Source organism: Nicotiana tomentosiformis, chromosome 2 (assembly GCF_000390325.3).
Source record: "Nicotiana tomentosiformis chromosome 2, ASM39032v3, whole genome shotgun sequence".
Lineage (NCBI taxonomy): Eukaryota > Viridiplantae > Streptophyta > Magnoliopsida > Solanales > Solanaceae > Nicotiana > Nicotiana tomentosiformis.
The window spans coordinates 167,373,582-167,390,765 of record NC_090813.1 but is presented as its reverse complement, the minus strand read 5'-3'; positions in this window follow the sequence as shown (position 1 = coordinate 167,390,765).

Sequence of the window (17,184 nt, the reverse complement as noted above, 5' to 3'; positions counted from 1 at the left end):
CTACCCTTATTACTATGCATGATAGCCACGCTTTATCGCTCCACCCAGACAAATACACAATATTCACCCATATCACTCTACATAATTAACAACAGTGAGATGCCAACCTTATGCTCTGCATAACAACAACTAATCCACATAACAATTCACATGTGCTAACATTACAACAACACGATATATCGACTCGTAACACAAGTGCCCATAGGCCACAACCCTTCCAAAAGAACCAACAATATCAATATTTCCAAAAAATAGCCCACGACTCACACACAATGTGTATAGAATTTCAATAACTGCAAATGAATGGGAAAGTAACTCAACAATGAACAACACCCCCTCTTTAAACACAACTTTAATTAAAATAGATTAATGACTTTTAAAAACTTCAACTTCAATTAATTTCTTAAGGATAAACTCGATAATGAAGGTATTTCCATGAAATGGAAAACTTCGAATTCTAGTATATGAAATAGGCTAACAATGAAAGAGATGGCACGAACTAGCAACTACATCTAATGCAAGAGAATAACCTAGCAACAAAAGGCTATCATGTAGCAGCAATTTCAATTAAATATAACTCGACAATAAAGGAAGTCACATAATGATAAAAGAGGTAACAACTTCAAATAAAGCATATAACAGTAAACTTGACAAGTAAAAGATGTGACATGTAACAACAACTTCAAATTAAGCATGCGAAAGTAAACAAGACAACTAAAAGATATAACATGTGCTAACAATCCCAAATAAATACATGAAAGAAGCCTAAGAATCTAGACCGATCAATTTCCACATATAAGCCCGAGTACGTACTCGTCACCTATCGTACACGACTTTCAAATGACACAAATTAGCGCAAACGACTCAAAGCTAAGGGGTAGTTCCCCCACTCAAAGTTAGGCAAGATACTTACCTCAAAGAAGCCAAATCAATACTCTAAATGACCTTTTCGTGTGAAACAAACCTCTGAACGGCTCAAATCTAGCCAAAATAACACAATATCATAAATATAAATCATAGGAAATAATTGTGAATAATAAAGCTTTGATATTTAATGAAAAATAAAAAGTCAACTCGGTTTCGCACCTCGAAACCCGACAAAAGTCACAAAATCCGAACGCCCATTCCGATACGAGTCCAACCATACCAAAATTATCCAATTCCGACATCAAAGTGACCTTCACATCCTCATTTTATATTTTAGAAAGTTCTATGAAAATTCCCAATTTTCTCCAACTCAAATCACTAATTTAATGATAAAAAGAAAGAAGGAATCACGAAATATAATCAAATCCGAGTGAAGAGAACTTACCCCAATCCAAAGCATGAATATCCCCTCCAAAATGGCCCATAACCGAGCTCTCTAACCCAAAAAGTGATAAAATATCAAAAGCCCTCGAAATAGAGTACTTTATATTTTGCCTAGTGAAATATACATCGCGATCGCAGAGAACAAAGCCTTCAGCTGCCAAAACGTACTTCACAAATGCGTGAGTACAATCGCGAAAGCGACCCTCAACCCCCAACAAACATTTTAAACGCGCTCTCATCCTCGTGAACGCGGAGTACAAATTCCTAGTGACCCCTTCCAATCCCTTATACGTGATCACGTATACCATAACATACCGCGGACCGTAGCCCATCTGAAACACACCCGAGGCCCCCGGGACCTCGTCCAATCATACCAATCAGTTCCATAACATACCGCGGACCTGCTCAAGGCCTCAAATCAAATCAAACAACATCAAAACTATGCATCGCACCTCAAATCAAACTTAATGAACTTATGAACTTTCAACTTCTACAACTCATGCCGAATCATATCAAATCAACCCGTAATGATGTCAAATTTTGTATGCAAGTTCCAAATGATACAACGGAGCTATACCAACTCCCAGAATCTAAATACGATCCCGATATCAACAAATTCAACTCCTGGTCAAACCTTTCAAACCTTCAACTTTCCCACTTTCGCTAAAATGCACCAAATCAAACTATGGACCTCCAAATCCAAATTCGGACATACGCCTAAGTCCAAAATCACCATAAGAAGCTATTGAAATCATCAAAATACCATTCTAGAGTCGTCTTCACAAAAGTCAAATGCCGGTCAACTCTCTTCACTTAAGCTTCTAAAACAATAATTGTTCTTCCAAATCAATCCCGAATCATCCGAAAACTGAACCACAAATGCAATTCATAATACATAATATGAAGCTGCTCGAGACATTATTCCATCAAACGGGATGCTAATTCTCAAAATGATTGGTCGGGTAGTTACACCCCACAATAACATCATCTCATAACCTCATATCACAGTATCGAGATAAAACACTATAGCTACATACAACTACAACTCATCATACTCTGTTGCGGCACGTAACTCGGTCCCAACATTTATCACAATATTTATTGAGGCGTACAACCTGATCCCAATATTATTTTACAATATTTGTTGCGGCGTGCAACCCGTTCTCATTATTAATTCATCGACATGAACAACTCAACACAACCAAATCTCGTAATCTCAGCACAAAAGGGAGCAAGGCATATAGAACATCAAGGAACTACCAATACAAACAGAGAATAACCAATACCACGTGTTCACAAACCTCGGCAATTCATCAATACAAGAATAGATAACAGACTCACATAACTGGAAGAACATAAATAAGTGAAACAAGTAATGTAAAGACAATAAAAGCAAGTAAAAATATGAGACGATGAAGATATATAATTAATATAGGTAGGAACATATAGAAGGTAAACAGTATTGAGTGAATACCAAATAAATCAAAATGAGTAACAATTAAATAACAGATAGCAAGTAAGCATGGACAACAAGTAAGGGCTTGCGATCAAAGCATGTAACAAAATATAACATGGAATAAATAACAACGTAAAGGTAAATTGCCCAACACGCATGGTTTAACCCATGACAATGCATATACACTCGTCACCTCGCATATACGTCATCCCCACATATAATTCACATAGAAAATAGACCAAACAAGTTATATTTCCCTCAAGAAAAGGTTAAACACGATACTTACTTCTTTCCGGAATTAAGTAAACAATCAATCACGGTTTTCCCTTTAGAATAAGCCTCCAAACCAATCAAATCTAGCCCAATATAGTTTAAACAATTCAAAATAAACTTTAAAAACTATCCACGAGTAAAAAAAATCAATCTTAAATGAAATTTAAAAAAAGTCAAACCCGGACCCGCTTGGTAAAAATTCGAGATTCTGACCAAACCCGATTACCCATTCACCCATGAGCCCGGTTATGTGATTTGTTTTGAAATTTAAATTTCAATATCTCTCAATTCCTCAATTATACCCAAAACCCCTAATTTTTACCATGAAGTTCATAGATTTAAGGTTATAAATTAATGGGTGTTTATGGAAATGCATCAAAACTAGTTAAAAAACACTAACAAATGAAGTAGGGATGAACTTCAACTATCTATTTAGTCTGAGCTCTAAGTTTTAAAAATAGTGTAGAATGACAAAATCCCGACTTAGGGTTTTTATTTAACTGGGAGTCAAGTGTTCTTCGCGTTCACGAAGTATGCAGGACAATTTCCTTCGTGTTCACGAGGTCTTCATCGCGTTCGCAAAAGCTATTCCCTAGCCAAATCCCCGGGTTCGTGTCCCAGGGATCGCATTCGCGATGAAGACCATCACCTGCTTTCCCCGGCCATCCCAAAGCTAGACGTTCGCAAGGCGTATATCACGTTTGCGAAGGGCAGTTCCCCCAAGCCATCGCATTCACGATCTACCTCTCACATTCGCGAAGAGTAACCAGCCCTAGTCCCAACTTTTCCCCTTCGCAATTGCGTGAGTGGCTTCATGATCGCGAAGCACTGTGACACCAGCAGAAAAACCAGCAATCTTACAAGTTCAAAAATGGTCTAAAACCAATCCGAAACTCACCTGAGCCCCTTGGGTTCCAAATCGAATATGCACACAAGTGTAATAATATCATATAAACTTGCCCGCTACCTCAAATCATCAAAATAACTTCAAATAACAAGAATCGATAATCAAAACTCAAGATTTCAACTTGAAATTTCATTTTTCACAATCTTTCACATAATGCACTGAAATGCGCTCGGATCACCGCAGACTCGAACCAAACATGCGTACAAGTACAAAAACATCATACTAACCTACCGGAATTGTCAAAATACTGATCAAGGGTCGTTGTGATGACCCATCTAGTCGTCTTATGTATTGTAGCCATGTTCCCCTGTTTATTGCTGTAACTATGTTCATTTGTGGTAATGTGACTTTCCGTGGTGGTTGATTTGGTTCCGGAGATATTTCGAAGTAAATTGGGACACTTAGTCCCAAGGTAGGAAGCTTAAGTTGAAAGAGTTGACCGGATGTTAACTTTTGCTTAAACGACTCCGCAATGGAGTTTTGATAGTTTTGATAGCTTCATATGGTCATTTTGGACATAGGCATATGTCCGGATTTGGATTAGGAGGTATGTAGGTTGTTTTGGCTTGAATTGGCAAAAGTTGGAAAGTTTAAGGTTTGGAAGGTTGAGAAATTTGACCGAGAGTTGAATTTGTTGATACTGGGCTCCCATCTTGGTTCCGATAGTTGGAATAGGTATGTGGTATCATTTATGACTTGTGTGCAAAATTTGAGGTCAATCGGAGTTGGTTTGGTATGATTCGGCATTAGTTTTAGAAATTAAAAGTTCATTATTTCATTAGGCTTGAATTGGGGTGTGATTCGTGATTTTGATATTTTTTGATGTGATTTGAGGCTTTGAATAAGTTCATATCGTGGTTAGGACCTTTTGGTATGTTTTGATGGAGTCCTGGGGGCCTCAGGTGTGATTCGGATCAAGTTTGGCTTCATTTGGACTTTGTTTGACTGCTGATTTTCTGTATCTAGTTTCCTTATACGCGATTGCGAGGAAAGGGTCGTGATCGAGAAGGATCTTTTATGATTGGTGGAATTTTGTGCATCGCATTAACGATGTGGGGCATGCGTTCACGAAGCTTTGAGGTCTTAGGTCATCGCAGACGCGAGGAGGATCATGTGTTCACGTAAGAGGAGTGGTTAGCTAGGGTGTCAGGCTTCAAGCCTACGCGATCGCGGTGTTGGGCATGCATTTGCGAAGAGTTATATTTGGTAACCACCGCGTTCGTGACTGTGGCTTCACATTCATGATGTGTATTTTAGAGGGCATTGATTTTTGTTCTTCGCAATCACGAGGGACCTTCTGCAATTTCGAAGAGGAACATCTGGGCAGAAAATTAAAAACCCAAATCGAGGGTTAGAGTATTATTTTCCTATTTTGAGTTGTAGAGCTCGATTTTGGGTGATTTTGGAAAGGATTTTCACGTCTTGGATCGGACTGAGTGCTTTTTTACTCAGATTTGTCATTATTCCATGATTCCATCTTTGTTTTAGCATTTAATTAGTGAATTAAAGTGTAGAAATGGGGATTTTGTGGAAACTTTGCAAAAATGAAAAATGGAGGTTTGAAGGTGATTTTGGTATGGTTGGACTCATAATTGAATGGATGTTAGGAATTTATAAATTTTATCGGGTTCCGAGGTGCAGGCCCGGGGTTGACATATTGATTTTGGTTAAAGATCTTAGCTTTATTATTTGGAATCAATTTCTATGACTTTTAGGGATTACATTTTGTTGATTTTGTTAGATTCGGATTGTCCAAAGGTCGATACACGTGGGAAGGGCTTGTTAGGGGAATGATTTGGCTTGCTTGAGGTAACTATCTTATCTAAACTTGGTTGAGGCATTAGTTGCCTGAATTATTTGTGATAGCTACGTACTATGGGTGTGCGCGGTTGAGCCCATATGCGTGCATCGGGGTACTATTTCCATGCTCAGATTAGTTCTTAGGGTATGACATGCCTTGTATTGATTTCTAAGCTTCAAGTTGAGATGGTTCTCCTATTTGTACCCCTCTGTGAGCTATTTATACCATATTTGAGATTTGGTTAAGGTTATTCTTTCATTTGAACATGATAAACTACTAATTCTTGAAGGAAATTATGTGTTCTAGCTGTGATAGCACACATTGCAATGCCTACACTATAGCATGTTATTTATACCATTCCAAGAGTATGAAACTTGATAATTATTGATCATGTACATGTATTCCCGCGTATTTACTTTCTCTATGTTATGAGATGGACTAATATTATGTGACCATGCCGGGCGGATTGTGATTATTAGCACGTGAGTTGTTTGTGTGGTTGATTCTATTAGCATGTGAGTTGTCCGTGCGGATCCAATTTTTGATATTTATTAGCACGTGAGTTGTCTGTGCAGCACGTGAGTTGTCCGTGCGGTTGATTATATTAGCAAGTGAATTGGTCGTGCAGCACGTGAGTTATCATGTTTCTCTCTTGATGTTATACACGCGGTTATTGAGGAGAACTAATCAGTGATTTGGTACGGATATGAAAAGGTTGAGGAAAGTCTGGCCAGTGTTATTTTGGAATTGCATTTCATCTTAACTTGCAATTTTCATAGTTTATTATCTAATTATCTGCATATCACCTTTATGTTGAACAAAGATTTTGAGTAATTGTACACACAAAGATAGTCTTTTCTGTATCGATTAAATGTTCTCATTATTGCTCTGTACTTGTTGAACTTTATGAAATTGTACATGTTATAGCAGGTATCATTTATAATTCTTGTTTCTTTTACCTCGCCGAGGTTAGTTACGATACTTATTGAGTACATTGGGGTCGGTTGTATTCATACTACACTCTAGGTGCGGGGACCAGTTATCAATAGTAGGCTTGCTTGTTGGACTATTTTCGAGAGGCGAGGTAGAGTTGTATCCTTGGTCATAGTTTTGACTTGTCTTTCCATACATACTGTTGTTACAGTTCAGACAGTGTTATTATTGTTTAGTTTCAAATTTGTATTGTGTTGTAGGGCTCATGACTCCGTATTTGCCAATTTCTAGGGGATTTACCTTGTATTAGCAGTATTTGGTTGTACTGAGAGTTCAGACTTATGTTATTTCTATAAGTTACGTTGTTATGTTTCCTTTATTCTTATGTTTTGGCTTGCCTAGCAGGTATGTTAGGCGTCATCACGATAGATTGGGATTTTGGGTCGTGACAAGTTAGTATCAGAGCACCAGGTTCATAGGTATTGCGAGTCATGAGCAAGTTTAGTAGAGTCTTGCAGATCGGTACGGAGACGTCTGTACTTATCTTCGAAAGGCTACTGAACAGTTAGGAAACTTCACTTTCTTATATTCTTGTCATGCATATTTGTTATTTTCCAAAACATTAACTTGACTCTTTTATTCTTTCACAAATGGTGAGGACACGTGTGACTGGATCAGACGGATGGCCACCAGTACCACCAATTAGGATCGCGAGAGGCCGGGGTCGTGGTAGAGGCCGAGGTATGGCTCGTACTATAGCCAGGGCAGCACCCGTGGAGCACCCAGTTCCTTTAACTCAGGAGAAGGTACCAGATATAGTTGAGCCGGTTAGATCAGCTCAGGCACCAGCAGTACCCAATGTGATTCCTAGCCTTTAGGAGGCCTTAGCCCAGATTTTGACTGTGTGCACGAGTCTGGCTTACGCAGTCTCAGTTCCAGCTGCACCAGTCACTTCTCAGGTCGGGGGAGGTGCTCATACTCCCGCCGCGCGTACTCCAGAGCAGGTAGCTCAGGGACTCCAGTCACAGGGGGTACTACCAGCCTAGTCAGTTACTGCTACTCAGTCCCAGGTTGGCCCACATATGATTGATGAGGAGCAGAAGAGAGTGCAGCGATTTAGGAGGCTTAAGCCTCCAGAGTTCAGTGGAGCGGAGTCGGAGGTGCTTAGGATTTTATTGACCGGTGTTAGCGTATTCTTCACACAGCAGGTATTTTGGACACCAGTGGGGTTTCATTCACTACTTTTCAGCTGACCGGGGCAGCCTACCGATGGTGGCAAGCTTATGAGTTGAGCAGGCCAGCCGATGCAGCACCACTTACATGGCATGAGTTCGCAGATCTCTTCTTAGAGAAGTTTGTCCCACAGACTCGCAAAGAGGAGTTGTCAAAAACTTGTTAGTTACCCAAGTACACGCAAGTATACGTGGCCGTCAAGTAATAAAGTGACTCGAAAGTTGTATGTAGAACCCACAGAGACTTAGGTTAACCATTAACTAAGAAAACTAAAATCAATTTACTGTCCAAGATGATCAAAAGTTTTAACTTTTTTATAACAACTACTATTGCGAAATTTATACGCGTAACCAAGGGAGATATAAATTCCAGGGTTGTGGTCGGTTTATCAATCCTATTGAGTTCGTAATTATATATGTTAATCCAAATTATCTATGATTGCTAGTTGACCAGATCGTTTATATAAATAGCATATTCCCACAATACTATTCGTCTATCCATAATATATCAACCCTATATTCCTATGGTCTTGAATCTATCATGAACAAATATAATATGATATTCAACTAAGCAAGACTGTTAGGTATATTCCTATCCTAACCGCGAAATCTTTCCCCGAGCCATGGGTTCAGAAACAAGCTCTCTCCAATTCTACTCTAATCTAAGCACGGCTTTCCCAAGCATAACATAGATAGTAAATAGAACTCAACTGCTGGCCAAACAATTAAGCAATTATACACAGAATTAGAGAAACAACCAAAGATGATAACTCGAACTAACGGTAACATAATTAATAAACTTCAATATTCATGACAACCACAACCCAAGAACGTAAAGTTTAGCTCCACGTAGACATGGTGGCAAAACAATAAATCATCAAGAAAAAGTAAAGATTACTAAGTTTTATAGAAGAAAGATAGAATCTGATGAATTCCGGCCTCCACAGCAGCTCCGCGCTCTCCCTAGGTTTAAAGTCTGTCCAAAGTCGGTCTTAAAAATGGTGTTTAATGACTATTTATATGTGTAGGGTAAAGCGCTAGACGAAATAACTAAGTCCAAAACCAAATAGGAGAAAAAAATAGGCTTTAAAAACCCGGAACATGCTCGCTACAGACCGTGCCTCTCGAGGCAAAATGCCCAGTCCACCTCGCTGTACATCGGCCGACGTGAGCTCTACATCGTGCTTTCCACTGCACGACGCCAGCTCCATAGCGAGCTTTAAAGCTTGCAATGCCTGATGTTGGTTCTGCTTCTGCTTCGTTTCATTCCTGCTTTGCCTAACTTTTGCCAAATTCCTTTCTCATTCTCATTCCTTACTTTTCAACTCTTTTTTTGCCTTTTTTCTTTTTGTCTTCTTTTGCAATTAAATACCCACTAATTAAATAATCATAACTTCATTCAAAATACACATAAAATCTTTACTTTACTCCAATTTCATCTCCAATGTACCTACACATAAAATAAACTCAATTATGCACAAATATAGTATAGTTTAGAATTAAAGCACCTAAATATAAGGTAACTAATGCACTAAAAATATATAATTATAGCCAAACATCATATGCAGATTGAGCAGCTACACTAGGAGGGTATGACAGTGACTCAGTATGAGATGAGGTTTTCAGAATTGGCTCATCACACGGTATGGTTGGTTCCCACTGAGAGGGAGAAGATTAGGAGGTTCATTGTTGGCCTCAACTATGGATTGTGCTTCATTATGGCTCGGGAGGTTGCGATGGGTGCGAGGTTTGACAAGGTGGTTGATATTGCTAGACGCTTAGAGATGGTTCGTAGGCAGGAGAATGAGGAGAAGGAGGACAAGAGCCCTCATAGTTTAGGTGGTTTCAACAGTGCCTAGCCTGGAGGTCAGTCCCATTACAGTAGAGGTCATTCTTCTAGACCCGTTCAGGAAGCTTGCCATGTTCCTTGTGGTTCTTTATTTAGCCATATTTTCTTTTAGGAACATGGATCCTTCATTCACCTACTCATGAACTTGCAGCTTCACCAGAAGTGGCAAGGGGGGGCTGGGGAAGACATTCACATACAATTCCTCCCCACTAAAAAGAGCGATTGAGAATCTCGAGAACCTAAACAAAAATGCAAAAGTGAGCGTACCCTAAGGCTCTCCTCACAGTTACTACAGTGCACTCCCAGCTCAGTCATCATTTAGTGCATTGCCAGTACAGAGTTCTTACCATGCTTTATCTATAAAGGGTTCCTCGGGCATATATTCAGACTATCAGGGTCAGCAACTCCGTCAGAAGAGAGGTTGTTTCGAGTGCGGGGACTTGAGTCATCTCAAGAGGGATTGCCCCAGACTATTTAGTAGGATTCCGCAGTAAAGTTCTCAACCTATGATTTTAGCACCAGCAGCTACACCACCCTCACAGCCAGCTCGGGGTGGGGCTCGGTCAGCTCGAGGCTGCCTTAAATGGGGAGGTCGATCAAGTGGTGTTTAGGCCTATTGCTACACATTTATAGACAGGCCAGAAGTAGTTGCCTTTGATGCCGTGATCACATGTATTATTTCAGTATGCCACAGGGATGCTTCAGTATTGTTTTATCCTGGTTCCACTTATTCATATGTATCAGAATACTTTGCTCGTTATTTAGATATGCCCCGTGATTCCTTAGTTATTCATGTTCATGTATCTATACTGGTGGGTGATTCTATTGTTGTGGACCGTGTGTATTGGTCGTGTGTGCTGATTATTGGGGGATTAGAGATGAGAGTGGATCTTTTACTACTTAGCATGGTTGATTTTGACGTGATTTTTGGCATGGAATAGTTGTCACCGTGTCACGCTATTCTAGATTGTCACAATAAAACCCTGGTGTTCCCGATGGCAGAATTGCCTAGGGTTAAGTGGAGAGATTCTCTGGACCATGATCCTAGTAGAGTGATTTCATATTTGGAGGCCCAACAGATGGTTGGGAAGGGATGTCTGGCATATTTAGCCTTTTTAAGGGATGTTGGTGTTGATGCTCCTACCGTTGAGTCAATTTCGGTACTGAAGAGACTTTTCGAATGTGTTTCCTACAAACCAGCAGGGCATGCCACCCGGCAGGGATATTGATTTTGGTATTGATCTGGTGCCGAGCACTCAGCCTATCTGATAAGTGGGGATTTTGACTACTGATTAGCACCTTTTTTCTTTTGTTTTAGTCCGAAAGTATTGGTTTATATTCCCGAAACTAATGAAAGTGTGAAAATTGTAGGAATGTTGGAAGTTTGGTCTTCCATCATGAAATCGGACTCAAAAAGGAGAGTTCTGAATAACAAGTCAAGAAAGGGCGCAGAACTGAAGAAGTGCGGACCGCACAAGAATTCCTTCTACGGCCGCAGATCAAGTGAAAAAGCCCAGCATGAATTTTGCCAATCTGCAGACCGCACATGAATTGTGTGGCCGCAGAACAAGGTCTGCACTGACAAATGATTCCATGTTCAGAGAGTGTAAAATACCAAGACCTGAAGTCTTGCTGAAGTGCGGACCGCACAAGAATTGTGCAGCGGCAGAAGATTCTTCGCAGTCGCAATCCAGAATTGTGCGGCTGCAAAATCCAAGATCCTGCCAACTGAAGAAATCTGCGGATCGCACATGGAATTGAGCGGCCGCAGAACCTCCCGGGGGCATTTTTGTCAGTGAATTTTGGGCCACTATAAATAGACGTGTTTCACATTTGTAGGTCAAGTTTCAAAGTTTGAGCTGCTGTAGCCGTTATATTTTTTCATTTTAGGAGATTTGGGACTATTTTAGTGTTTAAACATCATATTTTATCATTTTAATCTTAGATTATGAGTTTAATTAGCATTTCTACTTTATTTTCTTCAATTCCCACTATGAGTTGCTAGATTCTTACTAGGGTTATGACCCAACCCTAGTGTGTAAACCTTATGGGTACTTAATTTAATGCTTGTTTATGATTGGGTATTGATTATTTAGCTTAGTTTTATGCTTCAATTTAAGAATTAATAGTTGCAAATATTGATTCATACCTTTTTGACTTGGTCTCTACTTGAGAAAGAGGGACCTAGTCTAGGATAACTTGGCTAACAAGGAACTGGGCTAATTGAGGGTTTGATTAGCCTAATTAAAGAGTTCAAACTAGAGATAGTGAGAACCCGACTTGAGCTCACATCAACTATTTTATTTGATACCCATTTGGACTTAAAAAAGTCAAATTGGGCAAAATCACTCTTTAACCAAGAGGTATTGAGTGAGTAGAGTAGAGTTAAGAGCTATAATACACCCCAATCAACAAAATAAGTATTAACGTATTTAACCCATTAGGAAAACACCTAGGTTATGGTCACATCCCTAGGCTTTTTAACTATTTGAAAAAATACCAAAAACAATCATTCACTTCTAGTTTCTTTTCTTAGCTTATAATTCCTAGAGTAAAATTAGAATTAGAAATCAAACCCTTTTGTGGAAGTGCAATTTAGTTATTCCATTCGCTTAGGTCAAGTGTATACTCCTAACACCCCTAGTAACTCCCTGTGGAAATCGACCCTGAGTCTTGTTGGGTACTATTCTTTTAACGATTCGTTTCCACTCACTATTGAGTGTGGATTGGACGTGGATCACCAACCTTATTCCACCGTATTATATGACACCAACAGAGTTGAAATTGAAAGAACAGCTTTAGGAGCTACTTGATAGGGGATTTATCAGGCCTAGTATGTCGCCTTGGGGTGCACCGGTTCTATTTGTTAAGAAGAAGGATTGTACTATGAGGATGTGTATTGATTATAGACACTTGAACAAAGTTACAATTAAGAACAAGTACCCACTACCGCGCATTGATAACTTATTTGACTAGCTTTAGAGGCGCTAGAGTGTTCTCTAAGATTGATTTGAGGTCCGCGTATCACCAGTTGAAGATTTCGGATTCTCATACTACGAGTTTCTTGTGATGTCTTTTGGCTTGACCAATTCCCCAGCAGCATTTATACATCTGATGAACAATGTATTCTAGCCATATATTGATTATTTTTTCATAGTATTCATTGATGACATACTGGTTTACTCACGTAGCTAGGAGGAGAATGAGCAGCATCTGAGGATTGTACTACAGACCTTGAGGGAGATGAAGCTTTATGCTAAATTCTCCAAGTGTGAGTTTTGGCTTGATTCTATGACGTTCTTGGGGCACATGGTGTCCAATTAGGGGATCAAGGTGGATCCGAAGAAGATTGAAGCAGTTCAAACTTGGCCCAGACTATCTTTGGCTACTGAGATTCGGAGTTTTCTTGGCTTGGCCAGATATTATTATCATTTTATGGAGGGTTTCTCGTCCATTGCTGCACCTTTGACTATATTGAACCAAAAGGGTTCCCCATTCATGTGTTCTGATGAGTGTGAGGAGAGCTTTCATAAGCTCAAGACTGCCTTGACCACAGCTCCAGTTCTAGTTTTGCCTTCAGCATTCGGTTCATATATGGTTTATTGTGATGCTTCTCGGATTAGTATTGGGTGTGTCTTGATGTATAAGGGTAAGGTGATTGCTTATGCTTCATGCCAGTTGAAGCCCCATGAGAAGAACTACCTCGTTCATGATCTTGAGTTAGCAGCCATTGTTCACGCATTGAAGATTTGGAGGCATTATCTCTATGGCATGTCTTGTGACCTATTTATAGATCATCAGAGTCTGCAGCACTTGTTTAAGCAGAAGGATCTGAATTTATGGTAGCGAAGATGGTTAGAGCTGTTAAAAGACTATGATATCACCATTTTGTATCATCTCAAGAAGGCCAATGTGGTGCCTAATACCTTAAGTAGAAAGGCAGAGAGTAGGATAGCCTTGCATATATTCCAGTTGGTAAGAGACTGCTGGCATTGGATATTCAGGTTTTGGCCAATTAGTTCATGAGGTTAGATGTTTCGGAACCTAGTCGGGTTCTTGCTTACGTGGTTTCTCGGTCTTCTTTATTTGATCACATCAAAGAGCGTCAGTATGACGACCCCTATTTGCTTGTCCTTAATGAGACGGTGCAGCACGGTGATGCCCAGGAGGTTTCTATTTGAGATGATGGGATGTTGAGGATGCAGGGTCGTATTTGTGTGCCCAATGTAGATGGGTTGCATGAGTTGACTCTTGAGGAGGCCTATAGTTTGTGGTATTCCATTCATTCGGATGATGCAAAGCTGTATCAAGATTTGAGGCAGCACTATTGGTGGAAAAGGATGCAGAAAGATATAATAGAGTATGTGGCTCGATGCTTGAACTGTCAGCATGTGAAGTACGAGCATCAGAGGTTGAACGGTTTGATTCAAAGACTTGAGATTCCTGAGTGGAATGGGAGCGTGTTACCATGGACTTCGTTGTTGGGCTCCCACGAATTTTGAAAAACTTTGATGCAGTTTGGGTGATTGTGGGCCGATTGACTAAGTCTGCACATTTTATTTAAGTTGTGACCACCTATTCTTCAGAGCGGCTAGCTCAGATCTATATCTGCGAGATTGTTCGTCTTCACAGCGTGCCAGTATCCATTATTTCTAATTAGGGCACACAGTTCACATCACAGTTTATCAGAGTAGTACAGTGAGAGTTGGGCCCACGGGTTGAGTTGAGTATAGTATTCCACCATCAGATACACGGATAATCCAAGTGCATCATTTAGATCTTGGAGGACATGCTACGTGCTTGTGTTATGGATTTTGAAAGGGTTCTTGGAATCCATTTCTACCGCTTGCTGAGTTTGCCTGCAACAACAGCTACCAATCGAGTATTCAGATGGCTCCTTATGAGGCCTTATATGGGAGGCAGTGTCGTTCTCCAGTTGGTTAGTTTGTCTCAAGAAAGGCTAGGTTGTTGGGTACTGATTTAATTTGGGATGCCTTGGAGAAAGTCAAGTTGATTCAGGATCCACTTCGTGCAACACAGTCTAGGAAAAAGAGTTATGCTAATAGGAAGGTTTGTGACATGGCATTTATGGTGGGTGAGAAGTTTTTGCTCAGGGTTTCGCCCATCAAGGGTGTGATGAGGTTCAGGAAAAAGGGGAAGTTGATCCCTCGGTATATTGGACCTTTTGAGGTACTTCAGAGGATTGGAGAGGTGGCTTACAAGCTTGCATTACCACCTAGTTTATCGAGTGTTCACCCAGTTTGTCACATTTTTATGCTCCGAAAGTATTATGGTGACCTATCCTATGTGTTGGACTTCAGCACGGTACAGCTAGATGGAGACTTGACTTATGATGTAGAGCCAGTGGCCATTTTGGATTGGCAGGTTTGAAAGTTAAGATCAAAAGATATAGCTTCAGTGAAAGTTCAGTGGAGACGCCAGCCAGTCGAGGAGGCTACTTGGGAGACCGTGCGGGAGATGCGTATCTCATATCCACACCTATTTGAGACTTCAGGTATAATTCTAGACCCGGACGAATATTTGTTTAAGAGGGGGAGAATGTGACGACCCAGCCGGTCGTCTTGTGTATTGTAGCCATGTTTTCCTGTTTATTGCTTATTCTATGTTCACGTGTGGTTACGTGACTTGTCGGGGTGGTTGGTTTGGTTCCGGAGATATTTCGGAGTGAATTAGGACACTTTGTCCCAAGGATGGAAGCTTAACTTGAAAGAGTTGACCGAATGTTGACTTTTATATAAATGACTCCGGAGTGGAGTTTTGATAGTTCTAAAAGATTCATATGATGATTTTGGACTTAGGCATATGTTCGAATTTGGATTAGGAGGTCCGTAGGTCATTTTGGCTTGAATTGGCAAAAGTTAGAAAGAAAAAGGTTTGGAAGGTTAAAGAGTTTGACCGAGAGTTGGCTTTGTTGATACCGAGCCCGCATCTTGGTTCTGGGAGTTGGAATAGGTCTGTGGTATCATTTATGACTTGTGTGCAGAATTGGAGGTCAATCGGAGTTGGTTTGGTATGTTTCGGCATTAGTTTTAGATGTTTGAAGTTTATTAGTTCATTAGGCTTGAATTGGGGTGTGATTCGTGATTTTGATATTGTTTGATGTGATTTGAGGCTTCGACTAAGTTCGTATCATATTTTAGGACCTGTTGGTATGTTTGAATAGGGTCCCGGGGGCCTCAGGTGTGATTTAGATCAAGTTCGGCTTCATTTGGACTTTGGTGGACTGTTGATTTTCTGTGTCTAGTTTCCTTATACGCGATCGCGATGGAAGGGTCGTGATCGCGAAGGGTCTTTTGCGACTGGTGGAGTTTTGTGCATCGCGTTCGCAATGTGGGGCACACGTCCGTGAAGCTTTGAGGTATCAGGTCATCCCGGACGCGACGCGTTCGTGTAAGAGGAGTGGTCAGTTGGGGTGTCAGGCTTCAAGCCTATGCGATCGCGGTATTGGGCACGCGTTCGTGAAGAGTTAGATCTGGTAACAACCGCGTTCACGACTGTGGCTTCGCGTTCGCGAAGTGTATTTTGGAGGGAAGTGATTTTTGTTCTTTGCGATCGCGAGAGACTTTCCACGATCGCGAAGAGGAACATCTAGGCAGAACATTAAAAACACAAATCGAGGTTTAGAGAATTATTTTCATATTTTAAGTTGTAGAGCTCGATTTTGGGTGCTTTTAGAGGGGATTTTCATGTCTTGGATCAGGGTAAGTATTTTTTACTCGGATTTGTCATTATTCCATGATTCTATCTTTATTTTAGCATTTAATTAGTGAATTAAAGTATAAAAATGGAAATTGTGTGAAAACTTTGCAAAAAATAAAAAATGGAGGTTTGAAGGACGATTTGAGGTTGAAATTGGGTGATTTTAATATGGGGACAAGTAATTGAATGGGTGTTTGGAATTTGTGAATTTTATCGGATTTCGAGGTGCGGGCACAGGATTGACCTTTTGGATTGACGTTTTTATTTTGGTTAAGGATCTTAGCTTTATTAGTTGTAATCAATTCCTAGAGCTTTTAGCGATTATATTTAGTTGATTTGGTTAGATTCGGATAGTCCGGAGGTCGATACCCGCGAGAAGGGCTTGTTAGGGGAGTGATTTGGCTTGCTTGAGATAAGTATCTTATCTAAACTTGGTTGAGGCGTTAGTTGCCTGAATTATTTGTGATAGCTATGTGCTATGGTTGTGCGCAGTTGAGCCCATATGCGTGCATCGGGGTACTATTTCCATGCTCGGGGTAGTGCTTAGGCTATGACATATATTGTAATGATTGCTAAGCTTCAAGGTGAGATATTTCTCCTATTTGTATCCCTCTATGAGCTATTTGTACCATATTTGGGATTTCATTGAGGTTAGTAATTCTTCCGTTTGAACCTGATAAACTGTTATTTCTTGATGGAAAT